The sequence below is a fragment of the Pelecanus crispus genome, unplaced genomic scaffold (genome assembly GCF_030463565.1).
Source record: "Pelecanus crispus isolate bPelCri1 unplaced genomic scaffold, bPelCri1.pri SCAFFOLD_220, whole genome shotgun sequence".
Lineage (NCBI taxonomy): Eukaryota > Metazoa > Chordata > Aves > Pelecaniformes > Pelecanidae > Pelecanus > Pelecanus crispus.
Window position 1 is genome coordinate 20,001 of NW_027461305.1, and position 10,000 is coordinate 30,000.

Here is a 10,000-nt window from a genome sequence, read left to right on the forward strand (position 1 = left end):
CCCTGCCGGCCGCAGGCCGACTTCGCCCGAGCCTCCTCAGAGACGAGGAGCTCCCGTGGCCGACCGGCCCGAGGCCCGGGCCGCGAAGGACCGCACCCGCCTGCGCGGTTCGTCCCCCCCCCCGAGGCCGCCGGGCCCGTCTTCGCGGCAGTACTCACCGCTCGAACGCATCCCGCTTGGCGACGCACGCGACCGCCGACGGCCCCCTGTTAGGAGCGCGGCCTACCTGCCGGCCCGCCGTCGGCCTGGGCCGTGAACCCGGTACCTGATCGGGTGCCTCCCGGCGGAAGGCCGCGTCGGGCAGTCGCCGGGCCGCCGTCCCTGCGGGGGCCCGGCCTCCCGGGGCGTCGGGCCGAGCCGCTTTCCGCCGGGGGCCGAAAGCCCCTTCCGCCTTCCGCGCCTTCTCCCGGAGGCCTGGCCGGAGCGGAGAAAAGCAGGGGCCGTCACTGGTTCGCCCCGCACCCTTCTTTCGTGCCCGCGCGCGCGCGCGGCCTACCTGCCGGCCCGCCGTCGGCCTGGGCCGTGAACCCGGTACCTGATCGGGTGCCTCCCGGCGCAGGCCGCGTCGGGCGGTCGCCGGGCCGCCGTCCCTGCGGGGGCCCGGCCTCCCGGGGCGTCGGGCCGAGCCGCTTTCCGCCGGGGGCCGAAAGCCCCTTCCGCCTTCCGCGCCTTCTCCCGGAGGCCTGGCCGGAGCGGAGAAAAGCAGGGGCCGTCACTGGTTCGCCCCGCACCCTTCTTTCGTGCCCGCGCGCGGCCTACCTGCCGGCCCGCCGTCGGCCTGGGCCGTGAACCCGGTACCTGATCGGGTGCCTCCCGGCGCAGGCCGCGTCGGGCGGTCGCCGGGCCGCCGTCCCTGCGGGGGCCCGGCCTCCCGGGGCGTCGGGCCGAGCCGCTTTCCGCCGGGGGCCGAAAGCCCCTTCCGCCTTCCGCGCCTTCTCCCGGAGGCCTGGCCGGAGCGGAGAAAAGCAGGGGCCGTCACTGGTTCGCCCCGCACCCTTCTTTCGTGCCCGCGCGCGCGCCGCGGCCTACCTGCCGGCCCGCCGTCGGCCTGGGCCGTGAACCCGGTACCTGATCGGGTGCCTCCCGGCGCAGGCCGCGTCGGGCGGTCGCCGGGCCGCCGTCCCTGCGGGGGCCCGGCCTCCCGGGGCGTCGGGCCGAGCCGCTTTCCGCCGGGGGCCGAAAGCCCCTTCCGCCTTCCGCGCCTTCTCCCGGAGGCCTGGCCGGAGCGGAGAAAAGCAGGGGCCGTCACTGGTTCGCCCCGCACCCTTCTTTCGTGCCCGCGCGCGCGCGCGGCCTACCTGCCGGCCCGCCGTCGGCCTGGGCCGTGAACCCGGTACCTGATCGGGTGCCTCCCGGCGCAGGCCGCGTCGGGCGGGTCGCCGGGCCGCCGTCCCTGCGGGGGCCCGGCCTCCCGGGGCGTCGGGCCGAGCCGCTTTCCGCCGGGGGCCGAAAGCCCCTTCCGCCTTCCGCGCCTTCTCCCGGAGGCCTGGCCGGAGCGGAGAAAAGCAGGGGCCGTCACTGGTTTCGCCCCGCACCCTTCTTTCGTGCCCCGCGCCGCGCGCGCGCGCCTACCTGCCGGCCCGCCCGTCGGCCTGGGCCGTGAACCCGGTACCTGATCGGGTGCCTCCCGGCGCAGGCCGCGTCGGGCGGTCGCCGGGCCGCCGTCCCTGCGGGGGCCCGGCCTCCCGGGGCGTCGGGCCGAGCCGCTTTCCGCCGGGGGCCGAAAGCCCCTTCCGCCTTCCGCGCCTTCTCCCCGGAGGCCTGGCCGGAGCGGAGAAAAGCCCGGGCCATCACTCCACTCGTTCGCGCTGGACGCTTACTTTTTTGCGCGCTCCCCCCCCCGGCCACGTTACCCGGGAGGGGCTTACGCCCCGAGAGGGCCTCTCAAAGGACGCGGCCCGGCCTCCAAAATCTCGCAGGCTGTCGGCTGCCTGACCTAACGGGCCCTGCGGCCGCAAGCCAACTTCGCCCGAGCCTCCTCAGAGACGAGGAGCTCCCGTGGCCGTCCGGCCCGAGGCCCGGGCCGCAAAGGACCGCACCCACCTGCGCGGTTCGTTCCCCCGAGGCCGCCGGGCCTTCGTTCCCCCGAGGCCGCCGGGCCCGTCGTCCTCTCGGCAGCACTCACCGCTCAAACGCATCCCGCTGGCGACGCGACTGCCGACGGCCCCTTGTTACGAGTGCGGCCTGCCTCCCCGCCACCCTGGGCCGGGGCCCTGCCGCCCGGCCGCCGGAGCCAACCCTGGGGACCTGGCTCTCTGCGCAGGCCGAGGCACGCGGCTGCTGCTGCTGCTGCTTGCTGCTGCTGCTTGCTGCTGCTGCTTTCCCAGGGACGGGTGCGACCGGCATGGGCGCAGGCCAGACGTTGACAGGGCCCGGCCTGTAACAGAGAGGGCGGCGTTAGGGACAGCGTTACAAACCCTTTTCGTTTCTTCCCGCGTGCGCGCGCGCACGCAACCCGAAACGGGACCCCGGCCCGAACGCCCCGTCCCTCCCCGCCCGCCGCCGCATGCACACACCACCATCCCCACACCCCCACACCCCACCCACCCCCCCGACAGCCCCCCGGCCCGAACCCCTCGCCCGCCGCCACACGTGCACGCGCCCAGACACGCGGGCAGCCACGCCCACCCCGCCCGCCGCCGCGCACGCACACCCCGCGCTCCCCCGCCGCGCACACACACGGAGCCCGCCCCCCCCCCCCGCCGCCACGACTCGTGCAGCCCCGCCCCGCCCGCTGCCACACGCGTGTGCACACGCACACACGCAGAACCCGCACTTTCCCGCCGCCGCCCCCCCCCCCCCCCGCCCGCCTCGCCTGCCGCCACACGTGCGCAAAGACAGCCCCCCGCCCCAGCCCGCCGACACACCGACCCCCCCCCCCCCGCCCCCCTGCCCCCGCCGCCTAGCCGCCGGCAGGTTTGCCGCGCCTGGAAAGGCAGGCGGGAGACTCTAGGACCCGGCGGCGTCCCTGCCGGCTCCGTGCCGGGCGGCAGAGGGGAATCCCGGCGGCGTGCTGCCGAGTCCCTACCCTGCCCTGCCCGTGCTGCTTGCTGCTGCTGCTGCTTGCTGCTGCCGCTTGGTGCTTGCGCGCTCCCCCCGCCGCCCCCCCCACCCCCCCACCACGCCCGCCCGCCTCGCCTGCCGCCACACGTGCGCACAGACAGCCCCCCGCCCCAGCCCGCCAACCCGCCCCGCCGCCGCCGCCGCCGAGCCGCCGGCAGGTTTGCCGCGCCGGGAAAGGCAGGCGGGAGACTCTAAGACGCGGCGGCGGCCCTGCCGGCTCCGTGCCGGGCGGCAGAGGGGAATCCCGGCGGCGTGCCGGTCTCTCACCACGGCTGCCGAGTCCCTACCCTGCCCTGCCCGTGCTGCTGGCTGCTGCTTGCTGCTGCTTGCTGCTGCTGCTTGGTGCTTGCGCGCTGCCCCCCGCCGCCCCCCCCCCCCCCCCCCCAACCCCGCCCGCCCGCCCGCCTCGCCTGTCGCCATATGTGCGCGCAGACAGCCCCCCCGCCCTAGCCCGCCGACACACCACCACCACCACCACCCCCCCACCCCCCCCCCCCACACCCCCCCCCCCCCCGCCGCCTAGCCGCCGGCAGGTTTGCCGCGCCGGGAAAGGCAGGCGGGAGACTCTAGGACCCGGCGGCGTCCCTGCCGGCTCCGTGCCGGGCGGCAGAGGGGAATCCCGGCGGCGTGCCGGTCTCTCACCGCGGCTGCCGAGTCCCTACCCTGCCCTGCCCGTGCCCCGGCTCCTGCCTGCCTTTCTGCTCGCTCGCCCTGCTGCACGCCTGCCCGCCCCCGCCGCGGGTGGAAAGTGAAACGAAGGCGCGGGGGCGGGGGAAGAAAGGAAGGGGGGAAAAAATCCCCAACCGACCCGAACAGAAACCTTCTCCGATAAGAGGCGGCGCCCCCCCCCGCGCCAGGCTCCCCGCCTGCTCGCCGACCGCTCTCGCCTGCCCTTGCGCCCGCACCCCACCCCACCCCACCCCACCCCTTCCCCTTCCCCTGCCGCCGCCGCCACTGAGCGCGGGACCGTTGCTCCGGCGGGAACCACCGCCCTTTACGCGCGGGCGGGGGAGGCCGGTTGCCAGGTAACGGGGGCCGGCGCGCCTGCGCAGGGCGCGCGGCTGATCAAAAACAACCCCCCGGGGCGCCAGACAGTCTGCGCTCAGCGGGGCAGCACCCACCCGCCCCGGAACGGCAGCGCACGGAGGGAGGGGGAGCGCGCGCGTCGGGGCGGGGCGGGGGGGGTGCTGTCTGTAGGACGGCAGGCACATATTTTAACGTGCTGTGTTTCATAGGAAAAATAAAAAAGTCAAAACGAAATATAGCGATGGCAAGACAAAAAAAAACACGAACCACCACCGCCGCCCCCGCAGCCGCCGCCGCCACCCCCCCCCCCCCCCCCCCCCCCCCCCAACCAGAAAACCAGCCTACAACGCAAAACGAACAAACAAAAGCCGGCGAGTGCCCGGCAACCGCCGGGACCTGGACCCGGCTAGGGGTGCCCGGTTCTGAAGTCTCCTTGGCGGACGCCACGGAGGCGGGGGTGCTGGGGGGGGGGGGGGGGCCGCGGGAGGGGGGGGGGGGGGGGGGCGCAAGCGTGCCTGATTGAGGGTGGCAAGCGACGGCTTTTTAACAAGAAAAGCAAAACAAAAGACAAAGAAAAAAAAAAACAACAACAAAAAGAGTCTGTTACTATTTATTTTTTCTACCAAAAGCAAAAAAAAGGCATTCTGCTGCGAAAACAGTTCATTCAAACTTGCTTCCGAGTTTCCATACCAAAGGGGGGGGGGGGGGGAAGAAAAAAACACAGCCCCAACACCCCCCCACCCCGGCTGGGACCAACCGGGCCTCCCCGTCCAGCCGGCTCCTGGAGCAAGGAGCGACTGCCCGGTCCAGCTGGCTCCTGGAGCGGGGAGCGGCTGCCGGGTCTACCCGGCTCCGGTCCCCGGAGCGGCTGCCAGGTCTACCCGGCTCCGGTCGCGGGAGCGGCTGCCAGGTCTACCCGGCTCCGGTCCCCGAGCCGGCTGCCAGGTCTACCCGGCTCCGGTCCCGGGAGCGGCTGCCAGGTCTACCCGGCTCCGGTCCCCGAGCCGGCTGCCAGGTCAGCCCGGCTCCGGTCCCCGGAGCGGCTGCCAGGTCTACCCGGCTCCGGTCCCGGGAGCGGCTGCCAGGTCTACCCGGCTCCGGTCCCGGGAGCGGCTGCCAGGTCTACCCGGCTCCGGTCCCCGGAGCGGCTGCCAGGTCTACCCGGCTCCGGTCCCGGGAGCGGCTGCCAGGTCTACCCGGCTCCGGTCCCCGAGCCGGCTGCCAGGTCTACCCGGCTCCGGTCCCGGGAGCGGCTGCCAGGTCTACCCGGCTCCGGTCCCCGGAGCGGCTGCCAGGTCTACCCGGCTCCGGTCCCCGAGCCGGCTGCCAGGTCTACCCGGCTCCGGTCCCGGGAGCGGCCGCCAGGTCTACCCGGCTCCGGTCCCCGGAGCGGCCGCCAGGTCGACCCGGCTCCGGTCCCCGGAGCGGCCGCCAGGTCTACCCGGCTCCGGTCCCCGGAGCGGCCGCCAGGTCTACCCGGCTCCGGTCCCGGGAGCGGCCGCCAGGTCGACCCGGCTCCGGTCCCCGGAGCGGCCGCCAGGTCTACCCGGCTCCGGTCCCGGGAGCGGCCGCCAGGTCTACCCGGCTCCGGTCCCCGGAGCGGCCGCCAGGTCTACCCGGCTCCGGTCCCCGGAGCGGCTGCCAGGTCTACCCGGCTCCGGTCCCCGGAGCGGCTGCCAGGTCTACCCGGCTCCGGTCCCCGGAGCGGCTGCCAGGTCTACCCGGCTCCGGTCCGCGAGCCGGCTGCCAGGTCTACCCGGCTCCGGTCCCCGGAGCGGCTGCCAGGTCTACCCGGCTCCGGTCCCCGAGCCGGCTGCCAGGTCTACCCGGCTCCGGTCCCGGGAGCGGCTGCCAGGTCTACCCGGCTCCGGTCGCGGGAGCGGCCGCCAGGTCTACCCGGCTCCGGTCCCCGGAGCGGCTGCCAGGTCTACCCGGCTCCGGTCCCGGGAGCGGCCGCCAGGTCTACCCGGCTCCGGTCCCGGGAGCGGCCGGCAGGTCTACCCGGCTCCGGTCCCCGGAGCGGCTGCCAGGTCTACCCGGCTCCGGTCCCCGGAGCGGCTGCCAGGTCTACCCGGCTCCGGTCCCGGGAGCGGCTGCCAGGTCTACCCGGCTCCGGTCCCCGAGCCGGCTGCCAGGTCTACCCGGCTCCGGTCCCGGGAGCGGCTGCCAGGTGTACACGGCTCCGGTCCCCGGAGCGGCTGCCAGGTCTACCCGACTCCGGTCCCCGGAGCGGCTGCCAGGTCTACCCGGCTCCGGTCCCGGGAGCGGCTGCCAGGTCTACCCGGCTCCGGTCCCCGGAGCGGCTGCCAGGTCGACCCGGCTCCGGTCCCCGAGCCGGCTGCCAGGTCTACCCGGCTCCGGTCCCCGGAGCGGCTGCCAGGTCTACCCGGCTCCGGTCCCCGGAGCGGCTGCCAGGTCTACCCGGCTCCGGTCCCGGGAGCGGCTGCCAGGTCTACCCGGCTCCGGTCCCCGAGCCGGCTGCCAGGTCTACCCGGCTCCGGTCCCCGAGCCGGCTGCCAGGTCTACCCGGCTCCGGTCCCGGGAGCGGCTGCCAGGTCTACCCGGCTCCGGTCCCCGGAGCGGCTGCCAGGTCTACCCGGCTCCGGTCCCCGAGCCGGCTGCCAGGTCTACCCGGCTCCGGTCCCCGGAGCGGCTGCCAGGTCTACCCGGCTCCGGTCCCCGGAGCGGCTGCCAGGTCTACCCGGCTCCGGTCCCGGGAGCGGCTGCCAGGTCTACCCGGCTCCGGTCCCGGGAGCGGCTGCCAGGTCTACCCGGCTCCGGTCCCCGGAGCGGCTGCCAGGTCTACCCGGCTCCGGTCCCCGAGCCGGCTGCCAGGTCTACCCGGCTCCGGTCCCCGGAGCGGCTGCCAGGTCTACCCGGCTCCGGTCCCCGGAGCGGCTGCCAGGTCTACCCGGCTCCGGTCCCCGAGCCGGCTGCCAGGTCTACCCGGCTCCGGTCCCCGAGCCGGCTGCCAGGTCTACCCGGCTCCGGTCCCCGAGCCGGCTGCCAGGTCTACCCGGCTCCGGTCCCCGAGCCGGCTGCCAGGTCTACCCGGCTCCGGTCCCGAGAGCGGCTGCCAGGTCTACCCGGCTCCGGTCCCCGGAGCGGCTGCCAGGTCTACCCGGCTCCGGTCCCGGGAGCGGCTGCCAGGTCTACCCGGCTCCGGTCCCCGGAGCGGCTGCCAGGTCTACCCGGCTCCGGTCCCCGGAGCGGCTGCCAGGTCTACCCGGCTCCGGTCCCCGAGCCGGCTGCCAGGTCTACCCGGCTCCGGTCCCGGGAGCGGCTGCCAGGTCTACCCGGCTCCGGTCCCCGAGCCGGCTGCCAGGTCTACCCGGCTCCGGTCCCGGGAGCGGCTGCCAGGTCTACCCGGCTCCGGTCCCGGGAGCGGCTGCCAGGTCTACCCGGCTCCGGTCCCGGGAGCGGCTGCCAGGTCTACCCGGCTCCGGTCCCCGGAGCGGCTGCCAGGTCTACCCGGCTCCGGTCCCCGGAGCGGCTGCCAGGTCTACCCGGCTCCGGTCCCCGGAGCGGCTGCCAGGTCTACCCGGCTCCGGTCCCGGGAGCGGCTGCCAGGTCTACCCGGCTCCGGTCCCCGAGCCGGCTGCCAGGTCTACCCGGCTCCGGTCCCCGAGCCGGCTGCCAGGTCTACCCGGCTCCGGTCCCGAGAGCGGCTGCCAGGTCTACCCGGCTCCGGTCCCCGGAGCGGCTGCCAGGTCTACCCGGCTCCGGTCCCGGGAGCGGCTGCCAGGTCTACCCGGCTCCGGTCCCGGGAGCGGCTGCCAGGTCTACCCGGCTCCGGTCCCCGGAGCGGCTGCCAGGTCTACCCGGCTCCGGTCCCCGAGCCGGCTGCCAGGTCTACCCGGCTCCGGTCCCCGAGCCGGCTGCCAGGTCTACCCGGCTCCGGTCCCGTGAGCGGCTGCCAGGTCTACCCGGCTCCGGTCCCCGAGCCGGCTGCCAGGTCTACCCGGCTCCGGTCCCGGGAGCGGCTGCCAGGTCTACCCGGCTCCGGTCCCCGGAGCGGCTGCCAGGTCTACCCGGCTCCGGTCCCCGAGCCGGCTGCCAGGTCTACCCGGCTCCGGTCCCCGGAGCGGCTGCCAGGTCTACCCGGCTCCGGTCCCGGGAGCGGCTGCCAGGTCTACCCGGCTCCGGTCCCGGGAGCGGCTGCCAGGTCTACCCGGCTCCGGTCCCCGGAGCGGCTGCCAGGTCTACCCGGCTCCGGTCCCCGAGCCGGCTGCCAGGTCTACCCGGCTCCGGTCCCGGGAGCGGCTGCCAGGTCTACCCGGCTCCGGTCCCGGGAGCGGCTGCCAGGTCTACCCGGCTCCGGTCCCCGAGCCGGCTGCCAGGTCTACCCGGCTCCGGTCCCCGAGCCGGCTGCCAGGTCTACCCGGCTCCGGTCCCCGAGCCGGCTGCCAGGTCTACCCGGCTCCGGTCCCGAGAGCGGCTGCCAGGTCTACCCGGCTCCGGTCCCGGGAGCGGCTGCCAGGTCTACCCGGCTCCGGTCCCGGGAGCGGCTGCCAGGTCTACCCGGCTCCGGTCCCCGGAGCGGCTGCCAGGTCTACCCGGCTCCGGTCCCCGAGCCGGCTGCCAGGTCTACCCGGCTCCGGTCCCGGGAGCGGCTGCCAGGTGTACCCGGCTCCGGTCCCCGGGGCGGCTGCCAGGTCTACCCGGCTCCGGCGGGACTCAGTCTCATTTCCGAATCGGGGAGGTAGACCTGTTGTCCCAGCCGCGGGCTCGGAGCTGCCGAAGGGGTCGCTGTTTTGCGCTGCCTCCAGTTACCTCATCGTAAAGGTCGGCGACGGTTGGCGCCCCTTCCCGGTGGGCGGAGGCGCGGCTCTTGGAGCTTGCCGGGCGCAGGGACCTTCCGGTCCGTACTATGGGAGCAAAGGGTGACATGCCACATGTACTAGAGCTAACGAGCGGTTGCGAGCCCCGAGGCTCGGCCGGCGAAGTGGGGCACTCGGCGGCCGCGGTGGCGGTTCCCTCGGCGGTTCCGGCCACTTTCTGCCTACTCGGCTCAGCCGTGTCCCGGCGTTTGCCCGAGAAGATGGCCCAGGTTTTCCGAGCGGTGGGGAGTCGCGCAGAGCTGGAGCCGCCGGCAAGGCTCCTGCGTCCGTTGCCGCCTGGCGCGCGACACACAAGCCGGCTGCCGCGGGGCAGAGGCACTCGAACGCTGGAAGTCCGCGGTGGGGTTTTCCGTGCTTGCCGCGGTTTTCCGCTTCCTCGGCCCGCTGAGGAGCCCGATGATGGCGTGGGCGAGGCGGCGGCGCCTCGTCCTCCTCCCCCGGCCGGCGCGAGCCAGACGCGGGGCGGCTCGTGGTGTCTGGCCCGCCCGTGCTTCTTCTTTCCCGGTTGTCTCCGAGGGCGGCCTCGGTGGGGAAACGTGCCATGGGTAAAAGCTGTCCCAGGACTGTGGCCGCGGGGCCTCTGCTTCCTTTCTGCTGATCGATGATGCATGGTGGGGTGCGTCGGGGAGGCTTCACGGCGGGCCGGCTGCGCCGGTGTTCAGGCCGGCGTTGCACCTCTCCGCGAGACGTTGCCCTCTCAATCGCACGCTGTCCCAGGACCCGCGGGGCCGTGGGGGGCCTCCGCTTCCTTTCTCTCTCGTCTCTTTCCTTTACCGATCGATGAGGCCTTTCGGGTCGCGTCGGAAAGGGCCCCCGGCGGGCCGGCTCTTCCGTGCTCCCCGTCATAGGGAGCCACGGCGGGGTCCGGTGTTCAGGCACGGGCAGGTCTACCTTTCCAATTCGCTTCCCGTCGCATGCGAGGTGTGTGCCACCTACCTTCCTTCTTTCCCCCGGCGTTAGGGGGGCCGTGGCGGTGCCGGCGATGCCGTGCCGTCCTACCCCCGCTCCGAGGGGGTGAGCGTTCCTTGGGCTTCTCTACCGAAACAGCTTTTGCGCGACGGCCGCGTGGC